The 25,468-nt window shown below is 48.5% G+C and overlaps 1 protein-coding gene across 1 annotated transcript in view; it reads right to left on the minus strand.

Annotated features, from left to right (window-relative positions):
• Nucleotides 1-24,213, minus strand: part of CSNK1G1 (casein kinase 1 gamma 1) — a 116,912-nt gene extending 92,699 nt beyond the window's left edge. The window contains exons 1-2 of the mRNA XM_082769133.1: nt 24,136-24,213; nt 6,913-7,020 (exon numbers count right to left, since the gene is read on the minus strand). The gene's annotated coding sequence lies outside the window, so the exon portion shown is untranslated. The remainder of the gene's footprint in view (nt 1-6,912; nt 7,021-24,135) is intronic.
• Between the last annotated feature and the right edge of the window lie 1,255 nt (nt 24,214-25,468).

Consider the following 25,468-nt stretch of genomic DNA (forward strand, 5'->3'; position numbering starts at 1 on the left):
AGTGACATTTCCATTGATACATCAGAACAAGAAGAGAGAGAACAAGAACTGGAGGATACTGTTCTCCCACAGACATCATACAGATTTGATTCCCTTTCAGCTGGACAAAGAAGTTGAGGAGAGATGGGCGCTGAGGGCAATCTGACATTTCCTTTAAAGGAAATGCTAAAAACTGGACTTCAACATTAAAACGGAAAACAAACTCTCAACCACGGTGGTCTGACAGTCATACCTCTGCGAACGAGCCTTGGGACAAGGTGAAACTGTGCGTGGGAGAGAGGAAAGCCTACCTAAATGCATTCCAACGTGGTCTGGAGTGAATCCTTGCTTGATCACATCTACAGAGCCCAGACAGACGTCAAGCAACTGCCACAGCCTTGGCACGTGAGCTACAGAAGCTTCATTATCTACCCTTGTTACAGTGATGAGCTACAAGACTGCAAACTTCTGCTGCTGCTAGAGGAAGAGCAGACAACAGCAACTGTGTATTTGCCTTTAGGAATTGCTTAATCCAGGAATTACTGTTGGATTACTGTGCTAGGTGCATGTCAGTGTTGGGTTTTTGTTTTTACAAAACGTCAGTTACTGTACAACAGTTTTTCCAATTTGAGTATTTGTGTAAGAAAGCAGCTTATACCTGATCCACCTGGTGACCATATACATATTATATCAATTAATTAGCTTTAGTTTTCCTGATGTCCCTCCCCCCCTCCGTCTGAGCAAAACCAGTGAGGCTAAGCATCCATGCACCGCTTGAAAACAGCCTTCCTGGATCTATTTATGACAGCGTAACGATGGAGTTTGGGTGCGAGTCAAAGCTCCATATGTACTCTGTTTCTGGATTTTGGTTCTGTTCTTACAGCAGCTCGGATACATGGTGACATGTTTAATATTCCATAAGCTGCAAGTGCTGAAGCACAGAGAGAAGGTTCAAGGTGATGAGAAAAAACTTCCAAAGCCTTCAAAGTGAAACACAATTAAGCTTTTACCTCCAGATTTCTCACAACCTGAGGGAAGAAAGCTGCATGCAAACCTCTCTCAGCCAGCCATCCGTTTATCCCTGTAACATTTTCTATCTGCTTTTCATGTTATTCTTAGTGGCCAACTTCAGGTGAATCCCCAAGTGGCTCCATAAAACCCCTAAAGCACCCAGCGAGTCTGAAATGCTGCCCCCACACCACAGTTCAGACTCCTCCACCCCATCCCCAGGGATGTAGCAGACCACGATTAGCCTAGGCTGCAACAACCTTCATAGTTTAGCAGGCAGACCAAGGCGTGAAAACTCAAATGAAGCATAGACAAGGAAACTCCAGCCCCAAGAGGCCTCCCAGAGCCAGGAGCCTCAGGTTGGGGTCACGGCTTGGGACTGACCTGCAGCTCCCCAGGCAACGGGAGGCACCAAGCACAAATGTTCCCAAGCTGCTGCCACCTCCCTGCTCCCATTCACTGCATCCTCGCCTTGCCTGGTGCTAGCCTTCGACCTGCCCATGTCCCATGAGGGAGGACAACACAAGCCAAAGCCAGGCTTCAGCTGCCTCCTGGGGGTTGCAGGAGGCAGAGGAGCTGGTTAGAAGGGGAAGGGAGTCCCCAGCATGATCACAGAATGGTTTGGGTTGGAAGGGACTCAAAGCCCATCTAGCTCCAGCCCCCTGCCATGTGCAGGGATGCTTTGCAGCAGCCCAGGCTGCCCGAAGCCTCATCCAGCCTGGCCTTGGGCACTTTTGTGGTCCTTACACACCAGAAGTGTTTTAAGGACTGCTTAACCCATTTAACATCTACTTAACCTCAAAGGCACGCTCCTACTTCTCAATCCTGCAAACCCTCCCAGTCTCTCCAGGCTCTAGCACTCATTTGACCTCTCAGCAAGCCAATTCACCTACCAGAACTGGATGGCTTTCCATCAGGCTCCTGGGTCCCTCCTGAGAGGTTAAAAAAGCCTCGGAGACAGCCTGAGGAAAGCTACAGGTGGATGCTATCACCCTCCTCAGCAACAGCAAGCTGTCACAGCGCTGCTCTGTTAAATGAACAGTTAAGAAGCTTGCAGACAATTGGACATTATGATTCCTCTAACAACTCAAAACAGACGCATGTTTGAGGAGTTTAGCTACTGAAAATTACCAAACAGGGGAAGCGCTTTTTGTATGCTGCATAATAGCAGCATGCCAAGAACATAAAGGCTTCCCTTTGTGTTAACTGCAGCAGCAACAGCTTTCGCTAGAACCACAGCCACATCTCCCACCCTCACACGTTTCTGAAATGCTAGGAGGTGGCGCAGCCTCCCTCCCCCTTCCCACTGGGGAAAGCTAGGACAGGAGACGCTGAACGTCAATTATTTAGGTGGTGTTTCAATTCAATGTAATGTTTCAGTTATCAGCTTCAGGTAGTAAGCAAAATAATTCAGTACCATCTCATTTTTGATATCTAGAATACACTTAAAGGAGGAGCTTGTTGTGCAAGGATGACAACATCAGGTGACAGCAGTAAAATCCAGCAAGTAGCCAGCGAGCACGTTGCTCACAAGCTCATTTTAGCAAGGCCTTACTGTAAGTATCATCATGCACTGGTTCTGAAAATCACTGAAAGCACGAGCCTGATGCAAGCAGCACAAGGGATAGGAGTTTGAAGCGTTACTGTGAGTACCAGCCTCACACCTCACTAGAAGAGAAGGATATTCAAGTCACCTCCCCCTTAAGCTGTGTCAAAACTTTGTGGGAGGCATCTAGAATTTCTGAAAGAGCACCAAAACAAAGGCTAACACATGCTGGAATCCCTAAATGAGAAGGCTGGAGCATGTGCACCATGTCCTGAAGCATTTCTGGTACTAGACAATCATCATTTCCAGCAGAAGCATCTCTAACCTAAACCAGCAGATACTGAAAACTGAAACCATTTGCAGAGCTGTACTTCACCACCCCACGTGCACTTCTCAAGTGCAGATAAATAGAGTTTCTAAATGTCTAAATCTAAACCTATTTAAAAAAAAAGTTTAAAATTATTACCCCTTGTCCTGTATTTATCCCCCTTAACGCACTGGAGGGCTCTTTCCACCCACCACTGAAACTGAGGAGTCAGCTTCCCAAGGAACTGTGAAACAGTCAGCCCAGCAAAGGCCCAGGGCTGACCAGAGGTGACCTACAGGTATGTAAGACACCTTGCTGACAACCAGAATTCACAGCAGGATCTGCACGGCTGCAGATCCACCAGACAGACCCAGCCCATACAGCGCTAATTGCCCAAGCCATGTTAACCCTTATTAGACAGCTCGACTTCCCTTCTCCCGGCCCACCTTAAAACAACACATTTATGGAAACATTAAAAACCATGGAAAAGGCCTCGTAGCATACCACAAAAAATAAGGATCCATCGTTGCTAAATGAAACTGCAAGGCTTGCACTGGGTTCTTAGCAAGAAAATGGAAATCATGCTGACATACAATTGTTCCACCCCCGGCTTCGCCTTCACACATTTCTTACAGGTCAATTTTAAAGAATTAAGTCTTGTTCAGCTAAACATCTGGTGGCTGTTGCTAGAGGAAACAGACTATCTGCAACATTTGAGCAGAAATAATGAGTTACATAAAAGCCAGACCGCATAAGGAAGAACAAGCGTTTTGCCAGCCTACGAATCTCAAACATTACACGAAACTGCGTGTTTAATTTTGGGGTTAGAATATCGTGAAGTTAACCTGTATGCATTACAAAAGCAATAAAGACTCCAGTTTTTGCTAAGTGTATGGAAATATAATCGTGCTGTACTGTAATTAACCTTCTGGCTAGCAGCTGTCCTAGAGACCTTCCTTAAGCAGCCTGCTAGAGCTGAGTTACAGCTCGGGGTGGACCAGTTCAGCTCCAGGCATTTTCAGGCTCAGATCAAGTCTGAGCAAGCTGAAGAGTTAAACAGGGTGGTTTTGGCACTTAACAGTTTGAGTTAGGCCCCCCAAATTAGTGGAAGAATATTTTTCTGTAGCTGCTGAGCACCTTTTTGGTCCCTGTCCCCTTGTCCTTCTGGGTATATCAGTGCTTTACAACCAACACCCAACAGGTGAAGCCACACCGTGCCCAGCTGGAGGTGTGACTGCAGAAAGAGTTCATAGCTGAAAAGGAACCCTAATGGCATCACCATTTGAGTCCCCAAGACACCTTATAAGCTTACAGATCTTTGATACAGGCTCTGCAGATCACGAAGTCCCACAAGAGGGGAGGCAGCATTCCCAAGAACATCTCAAGCAGCGTTAACTCGAATATACTGGAATTGCACTTCACATTATGTACCTTTCTACAAATAGATATTGCTGTTCTTTGAGGAGAGCTTCAGCACTTAAATAATCCAGAAGCCTGATGGATGACTAATACAACTAGAAAGCTTCGCGTGCAGAAGGATATTTTAGCTACCACACATCATCAGGATGACTCTCAGTGCACAGCCCCAGAGCAGCAGAGGCACCTATGAGTTTCACCGCTGTCCCTCTTTTTGGGCATCGAGGCTCAGGCTTTGGGTCCAGCGGGCTTGCATTGGTATTTCATGGAGAAGCCCATCTGCAACCCACCCCAATTGATGCGATGGCACAGTACTGTCCAGCACAAGCCACCCCTGGTCCAGGTGTACCACATACCTGCACGTACCGTGTCTACTATGAGGCGGAAAGCCACTCCAAAGCTCCACTTACTGAGCACAGTGGAGATGAGCCACACAAGCAACTGCTCAATCCAGGAATTTCACCATTTAATCAGCTGCTGTTGCTCCTCTTCATCTGTGTCACCTGGGATAAAATCTGCTCCTAAAGCCACACTCCTCGAACTTGAGGAGGCACTGCGGGTTCGCCAAGCACACTGGAGGAAAACAGGGCAGGCTGGGGAGCTAGCCCCTCTCCTGTACAGCCAAAGCCTGTTTTCACAGCATAGACACACCAGCAGAAGGGCCTGGCACAGGTTTCACTGGAGCTGGGAAGAGTCATGCTGGTGTGCCTCTGCCTGGGGATCCCGGCAGAGGGAGCGTGCAGATGGAGGCTCCCTGAATGGGTAAGGTGCTGGCTTACAGAGGAGCACGGGGGAATGAAAGTCATGAAATAGGAAAACCAGAGCTGGTTTAAGTGTTAAAATACACAGAAAGATAAGACAGGAGGCAGGAACAGGATACAAGCGTAGGCAGCTCGGGAGCAAGATCTGTGGCTGAGACAGCAGCACTTTTCAGTGTCTTGGAACCGATAAAGAGCTTCAGAAATGCATTATCAACAATCAGAAAACAACATGCACTTGGGTCTCCTCAGCAGCTGATCTCACGTTCACATTGCCTAGCAGTCTGTGCTAAAAATCTACATCTTTGTGTCAGTGGCTGAACAGAAAGCAAGCGAGGGAGGAAAGTTAAACATTGCGAGCTGGGCAGAAGCTTCTCTCAAGCTGAACAGCACACTGTGATCCCAAACCCCATGGAAACAGTTTCATCTGATAAAAAAGTTCTCAAGATCCCAGACTTGCAGGCAGGGAAGAACAAAAACAAGCCAGCGACTTCTGTCATGAAAGAAACCCTCCGCAACATCACATCAACAAAGAGGGCTGCTTCAGACTCCAGGGGCTTGCTTATCTTTAAGACAAAACAATGCAAAAACGAAGCAGAGTCAGATGCCTACAGTCTCTGCTGCGTTCATACGAAGATATTAAAAGCACCGTACTGCACCAGCCTGAATTGCTCAAACTAAAGACTTTTCAGACAATTAATGGCACTCCTACTACTGGCACCAAAAAGAGATAAATCAGTTTCAGGGGATGAAACTGCATAATAATTGGACATACCGTACAAAGCAAAATTGAAAACCGATTTCTCCCCCAGGCATGAAGCTACTGAAAGCATCGAACTATCAGCTGCTCAGTTGTTCCCCCCGCCCCCAGTGAAATTACCAAAAGTCAAAAGTTTATTAGAGTGTCTACACAAAGTGTAACTACACAGAGTCTAAAATTAAAGTTACAATTTAGAAAGAAGTTGTTTTGTGGACCCATTTTGATCAAAAGCAGAAACAGCACCCCAAAAGGATGAGACCATTAAGGTCTGAAACTGAAGGCCCAAAGCATTTTATCAGTGTTACTGAGTCTGCACTTGCTTATGTTCAAACAACAACAGAGAAGTAGTTTGCTGCCTTTTTTCAGAAGCCCAGAAAGGAAACTGGAGTGCCACTTTCACTCCTGCAGTACTCATTACGAACACCCCAAAAATGCATGCTAAGCAGAGGCACATTGCTCTCTCAAGGTCCTCTCTTACCAAACCCAAACACTCGCTTTTTTACTTTCATCACTACCACCTGTTTTGTGAAATCAAGGTATCTATCCACAATGACGTCAAACACCCACCCATGAACGTTATTTCCTTTGCTTTCTCTGTTCTGGAGAAGAAAACCCTCAGCATCTTTCAACTTTTCTGTTAAAATTAACAGATGAAACGAGCAGAATAGGCAATCCAGCCCATATTTTACACGTCACACCAGAACAAATGCTCATTTACTAAGCACATCAATTCTCCTCCTGGTAACAGAGTTAAAACACTTGTCTAGAAGCTTCAGCTCCTCACAAAAGACTTTGGACTCTCCCTGACTATCCTGCCCCATTTCCTTGTTGAAGATATTCATCGTTGACAGGCAGCGTTGCAGCTACCTACTTTTCAGCTCAACATGCACATTTCTAAAAATAAAGCTAGGGGAAGTAGATCAGAGATGCAAGTTTCCAGAGAAGTTACTTCAGGTAAGAAAAATACTGGCAAAACTGAAAGAAAATACTAAAAAGGAAATAAGGCATAGGAACTGAACTGCTTGCATTTGGGTCTCCTGGTATAACTCCACAGACTTAACACTTAGATACTGCTTAGGAACAGAGGTAAGAGCTGCATACTAAGACCCTCCAGAATATGAAGCCACATGGTACTCACCACACGTGTTACAATTCACTTCTTGTGTTTGCTATCTGAAATCACAGGGCAGGAAGTGCTGGGGCATAGGAGCAGCACAGCAGCTAGCCAGTCATATCCGTAATCAATCTGGAAGGCAAAAGACAACATTTTAGAAAATCTGAAGGCAACAGCTAGAGCCAGCAACTTCCAATCTTGCTTTATTTAAGAAATAAAAGCACGGTTTACAGTTTTCAGTTTAATGCAACTTCCATGTGTGCTACAGGAGAAACTGAGCCAAACAGCACTTCCTACAGACAAATTCTAGTATTTCTTCTTACCCCCATGTCTTGGCAAACTAACAGCCTTCTGTGCAATAACACAAACTTCAGTTCAGAAAACAACAGGGTTTTCTTAAAACACCAAAGTTTCTGTCTCTGGAAATTCTGCCTTTTGTTTTTGGTAAACTGCATTTCCCCACCTTGGGAAACAGGTTCCCAAACCCGCAGCAGCATCCCTGGGCTGACTACACCTCCTGCGATGCTGCGGGCAGTTTGGTCAGCACAAGAGGCTTTGTTTGTTTGTGCCTTTTTCCTTAAAAACACCCTCCATTGCACATAGTCCCTGTGACAGGGAGGTGAAGATTGAACCAAAACGAAACTGTTCTAAAATATTTCTGGAAAGCTCTGCTTTGAATGAGCAAATACAGGTTACTCTGTTCTGCATTCACAACTTGGGTGTTTAACTTCCTTTGGAGAAAGAGCATGGGCTGTTCTAACCAAAATCCTGATTTTAAAAGCAACTTCAATTCCAAAAAAAACTGACAGTCCACGCAAAACAGGCCCCGAAATGCTGCAGTGCCATGTCAGACTCCCTTATGTGTGATGCTCCATAATGGGCTACAGACAACCAGGCTCCCTAACGTCCAGGGGCATGCAAAGCTAGCACTTATTTTATTTTCATAACTATTACAGGAGAAGCTTAAGGGTCTATACGGTCCCCTCTGCCTGCTTGTAACATAGGCACATGGGGAGAACTGGTCCCCTTACCCTGGACACGGCAGAAGTAGATGTCTGTCACTTGGCCTGCACTCTGTCAGCCAGGAACGTATTTCTCCCATTTCCAACATCAAGTACAAGACACAAAGTCATCACCACACTGCCAGGAGGCACTACTTGGACCAAAGCACACAAGGTTTTGGTCCCCCTCTGCCCTGTACTCCTCTAAACCTGTTGTCAGTCCAGCCTCAGTCACGCACACGTTCCTCCAGAGGCGTTCACCACCCCTCTCCTCGAGGACCTGTGGGGATTGCTCATCGGCGTTGCACGGGACTTCAGAAGTCGCACTGAGCTCACAGCAGGCATCGTCATTAATCCTCGCCTACAATTACCCAGCACCAGCTTGTCCACGAAGCCACGCAGGCGAGGAGAACACGGCACAGCCCAAGCGCTCCAGCGCACAGCCCTTGCAGTGGAGCGGAGAGGTGTGAGGCTGAGTACATCCCCCAATATTTTATTGCAAAGCACGTAAGGCAGACTTCAAGCAGAACTGTTTTACGTGATTTGACCAGGCCAAAGGCTACAGCAGGGAAGAACCAGCCAAACTCGTCCCAATCCAAGCCCTACAGGAAACAGAAAATCGTGAGTCCTCTACTCCCAGCAGAGGAGGTGTTGCAGTTACTCCAGTTACTCGACAAAACACCAGGCAGCACTGCTGGGCAAAGGGTAGGAGCAGCCCATTAACACGGCAGTCCACGTATGTAAATGCTGAGCACCTTTAGCCCAGTGAAGCTTGCTCTTTCAGCACCTTGAACGTGCCCTGATTGAACTTACAAGGAAAAGAGAAGCAACGCACTCCAATTCTCAACAGGGATCGTTGACCAAAGACTGCCTCGGTATCTCCACGGAAATACCAGCTGCTGAGAACCCACATCTCCCAACAAGGAAGCTAGACAGGAGGCTATTTATAACCTGCTCCACATCATGGTGATTTACTTCAGGAATAAAGCTAAATAAATCATTTCACGCTCTGCTAAGGCTAGAGTTTGAACCCGGGGTTAGGCATTATTCACATTCTACTTGAAGAATGGGAAGGCTGGCACGCTACAGAAGAGTCAAAGTACAATGTCAGAACATCCCCAGCGCAGGTCCATCCCTGCCATTTCCTGCTGGCAAAGCCAAGTTACGAAAACCCCTCCCCACCTCGCACAAGACATTCTCTAACAGACCTTTCGACCTGCAGCACAGCAAACACAGCTCCTCCCGCGTTCACATAACAGCACCGCCTCGGATGGACTCCAGCCTCCTAGCAGCATTTGAAGCTCAAAAGATGGAGCTCATTTTCCAGCCTTAACCCGGCCATGCACCAACAATGCTGGGCTCACCCAGAAGTCCTGTCTGGAGCAAGATTGCTCAAGCAAAGTGTGGAGGACCTCGGAGTAATGGGAGGATCCAGCTCACAGCTGCAGCACACATGAAACCTGGACTAGAAGCCAGCAACCTCGTTCAGCTGTTAAGCGTGGCACAAAATTAAGCCACCTCCTGGAGTGAGAAAAAGCAATGGTTAACAAGCAAGAATATGTGGCCAACCCGGTTGGAGCACAAGTTTATCATGGTAATGAGCTCCAGCCTTTCCACGTTCAGAAAGCCTCACGGCCCAAAACCTAAAATTATGCAGAAGACAGGTGAGTGCATCTGTTCTTTACGGGAAGACTGAGGCTGCTACAGAAAGAAGGAATGAGAATGAAAGAGGTTGTCCAAAACCACAAACAGCAGGACAGACCCCTTCCAGCTTTTGACAGATAATTAAACTTTTGTGTGCTTAATTAGTACCTCCAGACACTTGGCGCACTTCCTGTGACATCTCCTTGATGGCACCAGCTATAGGCCTCAGGCTCGGGGACGTACATCTCAGCTTGAAAGCAACAGGCCTTGGCTTTGCGTGGCCATACAGGAATAATGCAGAATCCTTTAGCCAGGACACTCTGGTTCCCACCAAGCAACTCTCCTCAGGAAGAGGAAACTTATTTTGGAGTGCCATAAGCAGAAAGATAGGAAGGAAGCACTCAGGGATGTGAAGCCGTGTCTAGATACATCATATTGTTTGGGCAAGCCCCACAGACACCCAAACCCTCTTCTAGCTGTCAGTGAGAGAGGAAGAGGACACAGCAGAGGCTTTCAGTATCACTAGATGTTTTTCCCCATTACTTCTCAAATCAAGGAGCAGCCGAGAAGCCAACTTTGCAGTTTGTTTTAGGTTCAGAGTCAAAACTAACATCCCTGAAGGCACCTCATGAATAGCTGAACTTGCTACCTTAATGTACATGGCCAGATCTTTCATCTCCTCGTGGGGCCGTGGCAATCTGTGCCAGTCAGAGACAAGAGATGAGATTTCCTAAGTGAGTTCAGGGCATACCGCTGATGCTGCTCAGCTCCCAGGGGAGGGCCTCGCTTCCTCCACGGCAGGGAAGATGACTCCACAAAACCCCTCCTTACGGGCGCTCTCGGGAAGCTGGTACACAGACAGGTCTCGGATCTGTTGTACTTTACCTCATTATTCTTTTATTGCCAGTCAGCAGCACAAAGCTCTGGATAACACTGGAGAAACACACGCTTGTCTTTAGGCTTGAGGCTTCTACAGCCTTACAAATTAAAGCATGGGAGCAATAGCAAAATTCGGGCCTAAAGGATGTACCCCACTGCCAAGTCTTCACACCATCCATCCAGCACCACAAAAGGGTGGAAAGGCTCCCAGGGGCACTAGGAGAGAGCAAAACCTCCTGGGCAAACACACCGCTCCAGTGCTTTCCTCAAGTTTGAACAAGGAGAAATTTGACTGGTCACGTGCAGAATTTGTAGCTCTACAGAAACAAATGCTTAATTTGAAAAACCACCCATCAGACCCGGATCGACATCCATTTCGGTCAGCAGATTTTTAACCAGAGAGCTCCACACCCACGTGGAAAAAACAGGGCTTCTGTAGGGCCCTTCTGGTGGGCAGGAGACTTCTCAAGAGACCTCTACATGGTTTAGGCATAAAAACACGGAACATTTCTATTCCAAGTCAAACACATAAGCATTCAAAAGCTTTGTCTAGAGAAAGGCTCCCCTTCCCGACTAGGAGACATCCTTTCTCTTCACAAGAGCGAGCGATCTGCAGGCACACACCGCGCTCCTGCTCTTTATCTCATGTATTACACCCTCCTCTCACACAGACCTGCAGCCACAGCATTAAGAGAAAACCTGGGACACTTAAAACAGCAGAGACAAACCCCAGATGTTCTGTTTCAGAACCTGGAAACGTACAAAGGTCCGACAGCAGCTGGGGGAAGGCTCACAGAAGGAGAGCCCAGGAATGGGGAAAGAAGTGGGCAAGCACATGTAACACCTCCACGCACACCTCCAGCCCCACTGCACTTAGTTCTGGGCCTCCACACCTCGGTCTGGCCTTTGGGCTATTCAGCACAGCCTCCTCGCAGGCATCAAATCCACTGTAGATTAACTAAGCAGCACTGTGTGTCAGCTATCAGTGAATAATTAGCAAATACTGCTTATTTATCAGGAGATATTAAAACCTATGCCTAGCGGACATAAGAGCAGAAAAGGCTCACGGCGCACATTAAGGCTGTCTGCCCGCAGAAGGTGGAAAGTAGCTATGTCAGGAAGAAAAATCTTACCTTGTCAGGTATTTTCCTGTCTTTTCACTAGAAATAAATACTTGCATTCAACACCTGGAGAAGAGCTGGGCACACAGCTCTCAGCCTTAACCACCACGCTTGAAGCAAAGCCCCTGTGTGGATTCAGTAATTTGCAAATTCCTCTCTGAATATGCCCCAAAGCTGACATCTACATTTATTCTGCTCAGCTGGAGAATAAAAAGTCAGCTTTTATTCTGGCACTGTACTCGGGCAGTGCTCAGAACGGTATTTATCGTCTGACACCTAGGTAAAAACAAGTTAAAAAAACCACACTGCTGCTTGCAAAGCCTTGCAAATACCATTCAGCATCTTTCTCTCAATTCCCCCAAGTCTCATGAGTAGCCCACACATTTCAGATGCAGCAGAGTACAGCGAGCAGGTCTCGATCTCAATTTTCCCTTTACAAAAGCAGAACAGCAACCAAAAACTTTGCGTTACACTGCAGCACGCCAAACTGCAATCTCTGCACACCCAAGCTGCAGACGGCTGCTGAAACCTGCACGTACTTCTAACAGCCTGCGCAGCAGGAAGCCTACATTTTGTTAGCAGCAAAGTGCTGAGGACTTCAAAACTGATGCCAATGGCCTGCGTGATGAAAGGGAACGGAACGGTGCCATGAATAAGTCAAGGAGACCATAAAATTCGGAGAAAACACGCGGACGAGTTCAGATAGCCCTGCTTCCAGCACGTGAACGTCACGAAAGGAAATTCTTTAAATCCTGAATCATTCAGAGCAGCGCCCTGCTTACTCTAAATTTCATTAAGTGAAGTTTTCACTGCCTATACTTACTTGAGGTGTTCCCGACAGGCAGCTAGACCGCACGTTTCCAGTGGCAATGAATCATTTGGCACTAGGTGGTTCAGTGACACCTCAGCCTGAGTGGACAAAGATGTTAGGGAAGATGTTCACAGAAGTAATTGTACTTTATCCTTCAGACACCAGCCTCTGCTCCTGAAACCTTGACCTGCTTGACACAGCCTCCAAAAGCTGGAAAAATCAAACGGGCAAAGCCCACCCAAGCAGTATTTCACTTCTCGCTTCCAGATGATTTAACTTTTCCCCCAGACAACTGGGGAAGCTGTGCAAGAAACAGGAGCCTGAAAGAACAACAGTGTGCGGCTCCAGGAGAAATAAACACACAAAACATCCACTTTTCACTCACACAGAGGCTGCTATGGAGACAGTTAGCTTGACAGCCCTGTTCTGATGACAAAAATATACCAGAGCGATAGGTGAGAAGTTAGAAGAGGGCTGCCCTCCTGGCATGCGTGGGCCCAAATCAACCCCAGAGCAAAGAACGAGCCTCCTGTTTGGCTTCCCTGGAGCAGGAGCAGAGGGGCACCCAACCAAACCACCCCGATTAACAGCCTGAGCGCAAGGCGAGCTCAGAGGAAAGGACTGAAATGGCACATACACCTTGATCAAACACGACGCATATATAGCCAGTTATATTTAGAAGTGGGATTTTGAACTCCTGTTATCTTATCAAAGCAGGCATTCAGGAACACTGATCACAACTGGTCTGCGGTGCCTCCGCTCACCTGGCACCTTCCTCTGAAGCACGCAGTGCCCAGACCGTGCTGTGCCACCATTAGCCACGTACACTGCCATGCACATTGCTCAGGCCTTGGATTTCCCTCCCCAAGGATCCCTCCCCAGGTTACACAGCCGATACTCTCCTGGAGTTGACAACATCCATACAAGGAGTATTTCCACTCCCCAGTCCCTCCTAGAAAGGGTTGCAAATCCCTCTGAAGTCTAAAAGAAATCATCCCAAACTGGATTTGTCTTATTACACAAGTTCACACTCCTAGATTTCAATCCCAGCCGAGAACATGCAAGCACACATCAAAAGAAAAATTAAGAATCTCATCTAGTCCAAGTTTTCTTGCAAGATGCCTTTGATTGACACCTGATGATGAGACACTTCAGCTCTTCATGCATTTTTGAAGAAAAGTGTAATCAAGCTGTTCGAGCACCTACCTCTCCTAGCTGTGATGATTTGCTCAACATTCCCCCACTTCATACGCTGCTTCACCAAGTCATCAGCACTCCGAACGTTCAGCATAGCTGCCTGCTCTGCTGATACTCCTCCCCCAGCACAAACCAGTAACCCACAGGCTGCAATTTGGGGTCTGCTCTCCCTACCTGAATGGCTCGGGCCATGACCACGGCAGAGCAGAAAGTTTGTCATGTACATGGGTGACAGCGAGGTGACACCTTCCAGAAGAAGCCCATGAGTCTCCATTCATCAGCACTTGTGCTGCTCCTCAAGAGCTTCGTTCCAGCAGACTTCAGGTTCTCCACAGCTTCTCGTTCTCTCTCCTGGTTCTCCTCCTCCACTTGTTGTCTCCTTCTAGTGGAGGCCAACACCACAGCTAACAACTACCAGCCAGCCAGATGGCTTTATTAAGTGCCTATCAGGTTGGAAACTTGTGATACTTCCCTCAATTAAACTCACAGAGTTGTGGCTAATGGTAGTTGAAAAAAAAAAAAAATCACTTGAGAACATTAAGAGCCAACAAAAATAAATGCATAACACACTCTAGAAAGTGGGGAGATGCCTACAACATGGAACTTGCACAAGGATGAAACACAACCTCTGAAGACGACTCAAAGCTTGCTCCCCACAAAATGCAGTAAACCCAGGCAGAACTCCTGCTGGTTTCTCTTATCAGCCCTCTTGTGAAGGAGTCTGCCTCATTACAATAAGAGGAGAAAAACAACCCAGCCGTACCTGGAGAGTTTTGTGCCAGGTTAGAGGCAGAGCAGCTCACGAACAGGTTAGACGAGCAGCAGGAGCAGCGCATGGGAAAGGCAGGACCCAAACCTCCACTTGTGGGCACAGCGCTGCGAGCCGCAGCCTTCAAACATCGACAGCTCCCCAAACGTGCTGAAAAGACCACAGGCACGTTCTCGCTGGCCAACGCACGCTTTGATAGCCCAGTTTCTGATTGGAACTAGATTTTCAGCAGGCGTGGATCAGGAAGCCAAGAAACCACAGCAGCAATCCCCAGCTGGGCAGCCACGCCACGAGCACAAGGCAAACAGCAGCGACGTGTTGTGAGCACTGCTGTGGGGACCTTATGTAATTCCTGTGACACAGAGCAGGACATTAGTAGGTGCATGCCAGGCTGGTTATTGTGACGACCCAGTTCTGGGCTATTAGCCCATCACCACCTGCGGAGGAACGCCTGATTGTCTGCTGCTCGCAATCCCACACTAGGAGAGCTGAAGAGAAGCATTATGATCACCTCCTCCCACTCGCCGCACAAAAAAGGTGGAATTTAAGGAATCTTCCCTTTTAAAGTGACCGAGAACTTCTTGTTCAATCACCTCATTTGTCCCTTTCTAAAATTTCTCCAGTTTCAGTTTCTACCCGTCCCACCTGGACGCGCCTTTACACATAAACCACAGCACGCTGTGTGAAATCTCTGCTTGTGCACAGACGGGAGAGCTGCAGGTAGGCACAGCATGCCAAGAAGCACCTCGAGAGCTCCCCTCCTCTAGGTATCCATGAGCCATCCTCCTGAGCTCTTTGCAAGCATTTTCTCCCCAATATTTCCACAGAAGGGGGTTCACGAAGCAGGAATAGTTGAACACTCAACAAGAAATCCTCTGCTGGCATTCCTGCAGCAGATCACAGATGTTGGCATGGACGTGCCTGCCCCATCCTACCAGCACTCACCTTGGGGACCCATGGACCGCGGGTTTCTCTGACCACTTTTTGAACACACCTAGGCCAGCAGCCTCCACGAACTCCTAGAACAGTGAGATCCAGAGCTTTGTTGCCTGCTCTTCAGAGAAATGCTTCCAAACTGTAGAGGCTCAGGCAGTTCAGATGCTCCACTGCCTCCAGCTGCCCTTCTTTGTGTGTTTCCCACTGAAGATGCAGCAGGCAGAAACGCGCAGCGCAACGCGCTCACAGACATTCACGCACTGAAATTCCTTCAGCGTTACTCAATGACCGTAGCACTTAATCAGATGAAGATTTCATCCCTCCAAAAAATAAAAACAACACACACTACCTGTAGCAAGAGACCAGCGTGCCAACAACAACTCAGCCAACGGCAGGGAGAACAGATAAGCCCTGTCGGCCCCAAACAGCCAGCCGTGCCCTTGCTAAGGGGTTTGCCCACTCACCTGCAAGGAGTTTCTTTCACAAGCCAAAAAACCACACCGCTCACTGCACTTCTGAGCACTGTGAAGCCCAGCAGACACTCGAAAATCCTGTTCTACTTCCCAGCAGCAGCTTCTCCCATTCAGCTGGCAGCGTCCTACCATCTGCAGAGAAGCGTGGCATTTCTTGGGGATGGCAGAAGAGCTCCAGATACCCCATTATATATAAAGGTAACCTCCTTATTACACTCAGAGGATGAATTATGAATTTAACTGGAATCAGCTGTAACAGAAAGCTGTTAAGGTGAACACAGAGGATCATGCAGACAGCATACAGAGCTGGGCAGCTCCGGCACGTGCTGTACCGTGTGGATTTACCTCCTTGTGCAAAGTGAGACCACCTCACACACTGACAGCTTCTCCCAGAAGCTGGAATAATGCACTGCTTTGTACGGATGACTTTAACCTCACCCTGAATGCAAATATTACCATTCACACGCTTAGGAAATCACACCCGGACAAAGACAGTTGGATTCAACTTCCACTTCCCATCCCTAATCTTCAGCGTGGCTGTCAATTGGAAGTGTTCATTCCCAAGTAATCCCCACTACACACCAAGTCCTCTCCGTCCTCTTTGAAGCCTTAATACCCATCGGTGAGGATCACTTTGTACCAGCAGATCACTTGTAGGCCTTCTGAACTGCATCCAGACACGGAATTACTGCCAGCAGCAGCCGATTATCCAACACAAAAAGCTTTTCAGCGTCACTGATCCCCAAAGCTCTGTCCACCACAGAAACTCAGCCTTTACGTTCTGATTTCGGCATCTATAGATGAGTGGAAAAAGTCCTTGTTGTTACAAGGTCATACCTAGCTTGCTAGGAGACTAAATTTAGCCACCTGTGCCTCAGGCAATTCTATTAGTTCTGGGAAGAAAGGATACTGGTGTTGAGCAGGGGTCCAAGGGTAAATCCCCTGGAAGACGTGACTCCATTTAATTGCAAATGATCTCAAAGCTATTAGCGGGGAGCCCGATCGCAATTCATCAAAAGAGGAGACATTCAGATACTACACAGAGCTAGTTTTTAAGGTAGGATTGTTTGAGTGGCGTAAACTATTACTACGTTCAGTTTTAGATTTGGTAAGAGAGGAGTTCAAGCAGGTTTAACAGATGGGGTTTCAGCACAAATGTATTTTAGAACACCTCCTTAGCAAGCAGATTTCCGACTCTAACATGCCGTGCACTACAAGCGTAACGCCATGGAAGAGCTGATCAACACAGGGATTTCTCCGAGCTTTTGTAAATGTTACCAGGGACTGACTGAACAGTTTGCGAAGACAAGCTCCAGTTTACCAAAAGGTGTCACAGCAAACAGCTTTGTGACACATTTACTAATTTTCCAAGCCAGAAAGACGGGGATGACTCAGATCCTCCAGCAGCAGCACTAGCTGCGTTGGGTCTTCGGATCAGTATCAGCAGCAAGCCCACGGAAGCATCACAGCGCTCAAGCGAGGTTCGAAGGCCGGGATCACTGCAAGCGTTCAAGAGAACCTACACTCAAAATGAAAGTTAAAGAATTTGGTTTGAAGACTTCACTGAGGAATAACTACACCGTCTGTCTCAGCCCTGCCGGCTTCGCAGACCCTGACAAACCTACTTGGGTGCAAAACACGTGAACAGGAGCATGTTCAATCACGCTTAACAGAACAAAATTAGGATTACCGAGATCACTGCCCCACATCAACATGAGCATAAGGTTTCTCATGCTGGATGTTGAGTACACGGGGTCCAGCTAGACACCCCTAAGTCACACCCCATTCCCCTGAGTCTCCGAGAGCAGGAGGCTGCCTGAACATCCGACCTTCACCGCCGCAGCTCCTTGCCCCTGAGCCCACCACTGCAGCACCCCCGGCCAGGAGGGATCCCCAGAGCCCACCGTACCTCGCGTCGTCTCCTTGCTGTCGAAGCTCTGTTTTCTGCAGAGCCCAGAAGGAACAGAACAAGTGGTTCCAGCACACCACGCCCCAAACCATAGATCTGGACAAGTGAAGGCACTCTGGCACACACAGTAACTGCTAACACAAGCGATAAAAAAACACCGAGTACCAGTGCAGCAGCCAGTAAGTCCAGACAAAAACAAAGGGCTGCGTAGTGGTTTGGAGCCTAACACCAGCTTTGAATCTCAACCACTGAATACCACAAATTTCAGCGCAGACACTCCGCAGGAGCAGAACACTGCCTAACTCTGATTTACCAGCACTGGTGTTGCATCTATCACCAGTAAAGCTGAAGCTTTAGCACTGCCAACACTGCACAGAGCTTTTTCAGAATTAGAAACCTGTCAAAACCTTTCCAAACAGAGGACAGCTGGGAAGCAACACCAGATGCCTAAGTGGCTGCAGGCCTGATCTCAGCCCCAGGACGATGACCCAGAGAACCTGAGGACCCCCAAACCATCGAACCCGGCACCGATGCTCCAGCGTTAGCTAAGCCAGCCGAGGCAATCCACACCCAGCAAGATGAACGCGTAAACAGGGAGCGAGCACTTTCTGGCGCGGGGAAGAACCACGCTGCCCGGTGGAAGCACACGGAGCGTTTTGGAATTTCCTCCCAAAGCATCCAAGAAGTTGCTTAACACAAGTGCTGCCCCAGTCCCTCCCTCCCACGGCAAAGCAGCCCGGCGTTACCTGGTGCTTCAGCCCTGCCAAAAGCGCTCTGCCGCGGAGCAACAGCGGGAGCCAGGCTCCATCAGCCTCCCGAAGGTGAGACCTTTGAAGTCTAACACACTTGAAAAGAGGCAACTACAAAGTGTGCGGTCTCTGCCTCATTAAAGTAAGATGTTACAGGTTAATAAGTTTCATTTGTTTGCTCCAACTTGTTCTCTTAAGATCTAGGAAATAAAATGAAGCTGTAGAAGTCAGCCTTGCGCATTACAAGAACAGTTAGAAGGTACCTAAGGACAGCCAGAGCAGCTAAAGCAGGGTTGCTGCAGGACTTGGAATTAAGCAACTTGTACCACATTTCAGAGAAGCTGAATTGTTTCATTACACTTGCCAGAATTGTGACTGCCAATGGAACAACTTTATACTTTAGAAGCCACATTTTACAGGACTTCCCCTGATTTTTATTTTATTTTTTTTAATAGACCTAAATAAACAGAAGTCAAACCTACAAGGAATTCTGACTGACAAGGAACGAAGGCTTGAAAACCCTGCAAGACTGAGACACTGAGACTGCTACACATCAGAAACTCACTGAAAAAAAACACTGTCAAAGATTAGCAACTCAATTCCTATTCCTCTCCTTGCCATGAGCAAGACTAGACATATGCAAACAAATTGCCTGTAATGTTTTTTCCTGTAGTGTGCTCTCTATTAATGTGAAAGGGGAAAAAAATAGGCTGCATATGAATGCACCCTCTGATTTGTAACTCAGTGGATGTGCAAAGGAACAGTTTGTTTGTTATTTCTGCAAACAGGATGTTACCCTCATTGCAGGTGTAACAAAGGTAAGTATTTAAGAAACTCACACAGCTTTCAACCTCATAAGCAGGCAGGATTTACTGCCACCTAAGACGATTTAAATTATGAATTGAGCTGCACAGCAAATTGCTAAGATGGAAGTTACTGTATTCTGCAATGTGAAACAAATAGCTTTGACAAATACGTGCTTGAAGCAGGTTGGCTTCAGAGCTTAAGTATGTTTCTCCTACAACTTATTTAACCTAACTTTAGTGATTTCTCATGAATTGGGAAAAAATAGGAGTTGTTCTGCAGAATACTGCTATTCCACATATTTCTCAGCTTTATCACAAGCCACAGACTTGTCAGGACTCATCAATACACATTAAAACACACGGAGGGGACAGCAACTCCTCAAGATACTGGTAAGTTCTGTGGCCTTCTGTAAGGTACCATGTGCTATATGGCCAACTCACCTCAGAAGACTACAGAAACATGACAGCTTCAGAAAAATGACTGCAGATTCAGGACTGCGAAGAAAACTTCACTTTATAAACAGCTGCAATTTTGCCAGCCTAAAGGAATGTCATAATATAATCATAAGGGAGAAAAAGAGGAGCAGGAAAGCAGAGGCAGACAGGAAAGCAGCTTCTCCATCTCGCAAACGAATACCTCCAATTTCTGCATTAAATGCTAAGAGGAACGTATCCACACCATTCAATTGTCTTCCACAAAGCACAAACTGTCAGACTCATCTTCTGGGTACAATTGCTGTCAGCTCCTTAGGCTATTAAGTTATTATCCAGAAGAGATTTGCTCACAGACGAGCAAACCAAAACAGAAGATTCAGACAGGTAAGAGACACCTATCCGTTTCTCAGAGCGAGCCTCTCCAAATAGACTTTACGGGAAGAAATAACAGATGAAGAGCCAGGAGAAAATGGTGGTGATCTCACCCTGATCAGTAGCGTTTCAGCACTGGTTTTGTCGACTGCCTTATTTCTGTAAGCGGCCTTTCAAAAGGTAGAAGTGTCTGATGAACCAGAAATCTAAGAGACACTTTAGCAAGGCGTTAGAATACCTCCTCCCTCTGTACGAGAAAGGTCATGGGGATTGATTACGAAATACAACAACCAAGGAGGCACAAGTCTGAGATTTTACCTCGCCATAGCATATCCTGCAGCCTGCGCTCTCCACACTAGACCCCGAAGCCTCTGGTCTTCTCAGCTCTTTGAAGATCAACACGACCACACGATGACCATCATTTCCTCAGTGCCATGAGCCCCGCGTGGCTCCAGGTGGAGCCCTGTCCAGCAGCCACCTGTTTCTGCAGGAACATGTTCCTAAATAACGTTGGGAAGGAGCTGCTGGCTGTGGTCCACAGGAGCGAGCGCTGCTGTCATATGAGGCAGGGAAGTTTCTGGGGGCTGAGAATGGGAAGTTGATGACCAAGAGTTCTGTGACAGCATTTTAAAGAACTGCTCCCACACTCGGGCTCCGACTCATTATGAACCGAGAAGTTTTGGGGACAATTGGAAGAACGAGAAGTCTGGATTAATCAAAATAGCACCAGGGTACTGGCACTTGAAATCAAGATTAAAGACTCCTCTGACACTTCAGCAGAGAGCCAGCAGCTAGAAGAGCACGTGTCTGAGGATGATGCAGCTTTTGGGGGAAGAGAAGCTGATTCACAAGAACCTCATCTCCTCGAAAAAAATCCTACTGGGATTAAGGTTAGTAATATGAAAATCAAAGCCAGAAAAAAAAACCAAAAATCAATATGGTACAAGTGACACGACAGAGAGGAACAGAGAGCAATTCAGAGGTATCTGAGCAGCCGCAAACCAGGCAGCCACACCAGGCGAGTCAGAGTTGTCCTAAAGAGCAGACTAAATGGACACTGGGATAATTATATTTTATAAAATGAAGTCATGTCTCAGGAGTAGTTAAGAGTTGTTTTTTTGTTGTTTTTTTTTTTTCCTCCCCTGAAGGAGTGAGAGTACATGAAAGAGGCAGCTGATATATTTCATTACAAAAAAAAAAAGAGTATACTAAATAACAAGATGCTTCACCAGAGCTCTTCAGGGAACAAAACTACCATGGAATAAAAGGAAAAATTCTTCACAGACATAAACAACCGGTTTAAAAAATAAAAGAATTGGGAAAGAAAGGCATCGCTGGTCAGTTTTGCAGCAGAGGGGACTCACCGCAGCACTCTGCTCAACTCCACTGAACTGTGCAAGGGAAGGCAGTGCCGAGATGACAACATTTGCTACCCTGAATAATTTAACATTATCAGTAAATAAGAGCAATGACTCTAAGGAATTGCAGTAAAACCTCATGATACGAGTGGGTGATAGAGTCAAAGCGCAGCACGCCGGGAACGACGAACTCCAAATATGAAGAGCGACAGAGGGAGCTCAGGCCAACGCCCAGGACCGGGACAGCAGGGCTACCGCAGCGTGCTCCACAAAAAACAACAGCACCACGGCTTTTGCTCACTGAGGGACAGGCAGAGCGCCTGTAATTATGGAGGAAATAACAGGGAATGAAATACAAATCCACGGCACACGGCGTTTTCGAAAGAGGCACCTGCTGACAGGATGACCAGCCTCGCGCCCAGTGCCATCCATCCCCTCAGCAGGAAGGCTGCGGCACGGCCAGGAGCCACGAGGAGAGATGTGGAAAGGAGAGTCTGAGCAGAGCAGCACAGCTCAGACAGGACAAGACACCGCCAGGACGAAAAGCAGTTTCCTAAAATTCCAGATGTTGTGGGGAAAGCGAGGAAAGAATTTGTTCTGAATTTGCTTCTTGTCTGCTTTTTTTTATTATTATTTTTTTATTTATTAAACTTATTGACAACCTTGTTCTTGTTTTCTGTCCCTTCCTTGTGGGTGGGCTACACAACAAGTGGGCTAAAGGCTCAGCATCCAGCTCTGTGCCTCCCTGCGAAAACCACGATGACTCAAAGAGAGCGGGCAGATCTGTGGAAGAGAAATGTGGAAGGGCACTGAGTTCAAATGTCATGACCTCAAAGTTCACAAACCGCTGGAATGAGGAAAAATTAGAGCATTATTTCCCCAGATTAGATCTGCCATACTTGTGCGCTCCCATCCCTGGGCACCTGCTGCTGGTTCCCAGTTGGCTGGACATTGGGCCAGGTGGATCACTGGTCTGCCCTGGAAGCCGTTTTTCGGGCACTATACAGGACTCCATCTGTTAAGCTGAGGACGTGTAGCAACCACTTGTTTCAGAAGAGCTGGAAATTAGTTTAAAAGATATCCACCACAAAAAAAAAGGGTAAGTTAGTCTAAGGTAGGCAGCAACTGGCCGTGAATGAGGCCGCCCTCAGCCAGCTAACAATTCCCCTCGCAGTGCTGTTCTCCAACCCTGGCTGCTGGATCAGGCTTACCTGAATACTTTGCAACAGTGATTTTGGCACAAAAAGGTGAATTGTTGGCAATAATGAGAACTGGAACTGCATAAAACCTCCTAGGGAAGAGAAATACAGATGGGACGGGACGGAACGAGGTAGGGCCAAGGTGCTTCAGGCTTTGCAAAAAGCTGGGCTGGTGACTGGACGCTCTTTAATCCAAGGGAAAGAGACACAGGATATATGCTTGCTGCTGTGACCTGAGAGCCACCGAGCTGAATGAGCGCTGAGAGATACGGGCACAAAGGAATTATCCGTGACACCGCGCGGCATCCCCGTGAGACCTGCCCCGCACCACACACCCTGCTCTGGCCAGTCATGGTCAGGGATTAGTTTAAGGAAAACACGTGTGCAGCAGAGATCTGCCGATAATCTGGGAAAAAGCAACTGGGAGGCTGGTGCAGGTGGCTTGGAAATAAGAAACCAAGAGCAGAGCACTCTCTTGGAAAGTGCTGGAGGAACAAAGAGGTGTTTTCAAAAAGGCGATGTTGGTGCAAAGACAGAAGGGCACGTACCGGCTGGAAATAAGTTTGCTGTGAGAATCTGAAGCGAATTCTCCACCATCATGGCCAGAGGAGAGCAGAAGAGCTTTCCCACAAGGAACAACACAGGAGGAAACCCAGCCTGGCCTAAACCAGGGCGGGCTTTAGGTAAGCAACTGAAGATATTCTGCTAGGGGGACTCCCAGAGCAAGCTCTCACAGGGCCGTGCCTCGTCTTCACAACCCAACAGCTCTTCCAAAAAAAGAGCAACAAGGAGAAGGCACCAGCTGGGCGCTCTGCTGAGTCCAGAAAAAGCAAATTGAGGGCAAGCAGCATTCGAAGAAACACTTGTATCTAAACAGGGCACAGCTACGTATGCAAGACGCGAGTGCACGGCACTGATTTTGTCATCTGAGGGTCAAACGTTTCATTGGAGGCAGCAGATTTTTGCCAAAAGGTTTCTGCACCACCTGCCCTGGGGTCCCACCATGCCAGCAGGAACTCCAGTACCAAGAGGAGGTTTTTGTGGCTTTCTCACTGGCGTCCTCCAAGCTTCCTAAGCACACCTTTCTTTTTTAAACCTCCCTGAGACAGAATTACCTGTGGCTGGACACCCCGGTGTTTACATTTGAGGTCCTGACAGCCACACCTCGCCGGTGCTCACCGAAATCCCGCAGCAGCAGCAGCTCCGGCAGCTCCCGGGGCCTGCCCGTGGGGATCCCCGAGCCCAAGGAGAGGAGCCCGGGGCGCAGCAGCCCAGCTCCACCCCAGCTCCCCCAGCAGCCGGGCAGCACGGGCCGGCTCCCGGAGCTCTTTGTGCCGCCGGGGCTCGGAGGGGGGGCGAACAAAGCCTCCCCTCCTCCGCCCCCAGGGCTCGGCTCCACGGCTCCACCCGGGAACCGGCAGCGAACCCGGGGAGGGGGGAACCGAGCGAGGCTGGGCCCTGCCGGCTGCGGGCACCGCGCCCCCGAGTGCGCACAAAGGAGGCGGCGGCGGAACGCGGACACCCCCGGACACCCCCTACCCGCCCGCATCCCTCCCCCCGGAGCCCCCCGGAGCCCTCCAGGCCCTACCTGGCGGCGGCGGCGACGCGGGGCAGGGCCGGGCCGGGCCCCCCGCTGCTGCTGCTGCTGCTGCTGCTCCTCCTCCTCCTCCTCCTGCTGCCTCCGCCGCGCTCAGCGGGGCGGGCGCTGACCCGGAAACAACCGGCGGGGCCCGGCCCCGGCGGGCGCCGCCCCATGGCAGGGAAGCGGCGGGGCCGGCCCGCAGCGCTTCCGGGCCGGGCAGTGAGGGGGGGGGGCCGGGCCCGCCATGGCGACGCCGCGCGGTTGCTATGCGGAAGCTGCCGGCCCCCGGCGGGCTCTCCCCGTCTCCTCCCTGCTGTTTCCAGCTCCTCCGCGCTCTCGCAGCTGGGGTGTTCTCAAGATCAGGGCTCGGCAAAGCAGCCCGGGCTCCCTGGAGAACGCTCCCCGTGTCGGAGATGAGAACAGCTCCCTTCTGTGCCACGTTTGGGAAAGCCGCAGCGATTTAGGCAGCAAAATGGGGGATTTTGGGGGCACCGTTACCTGCTGTGAAATGCCGAGCCTCAGGAAGCAGCCAGCAGCTCCACACCCCGCTGCTTACACGTCCCGCACGTGTCGCCTACACGAGGCCGCTGTCCTACGTGCCTTCAGATCCCTTCCCAGCACCGGCACCTTTTTGGTACAGAAAAGGGCAAAATGCGCGCTGCCCTAAGCACCGGCACGGCCCAGTACCTGATAGCTGGAGATGCTGCTGACATCTATTGTCAGCGCGGGGTATTTCTTTTTTGTTTTCTTTGTGGGTGTTGTTTGTACGTGTGTCAATGAGTTGAGATTAATAAATCAGCCGGTGCTGGGACACAGTGATTGGTTTTACATCTGCTGGCATTTACCTGCTTGCTCCTATTTTGTTAGCTAAATCTTTGAACCTCCTTACGCAGGGCACTCAGACCCCTGGATTTTAGCTAGTTTTGTGTTTTCCTCCTTCCACATTAAAAAAGTAGCAGCGTTCATCTGGATTTAAACAAGACAGTATTGCTATCAAGTAATCCTTTAAACTTAAAAGAATTGAGAAGTGGCCTCAGGAACCTGAAACTCAAAAGTGAATACTACCTCACAGTAATAGTAGCAATAATAACATAGCTGATGGTTCTTCCTAGGAAGTTCTCTAGAAAATAGTGTTTGCCCCAAAGTGCTGGAAGTCCCACAGCACGGGGGAATCTCTGTCGTGTGGTGCAGTGACACAAAGCACAGGCACACAGCCAGTTTATCCTCATCTTGAATTTGTTTTCAACACCACACGATTTCAGCTCTTCAATGACCTGTACGTCAGAGCAACCAAAGAGTAGCTGCGCTACTCTTCCCCTGGGACAAACATTAGAACAAG

This window comes from Aythya marila (assembly GCF_965140915.1).
Source record: "Aythya marila genome assembly, chromosome: 11".
Lineage (NCBI taxonomy): Eukaryota > Metazoa > Chordata > Aves > Anseriformes > Anatidae > Aythya > Aythya marila.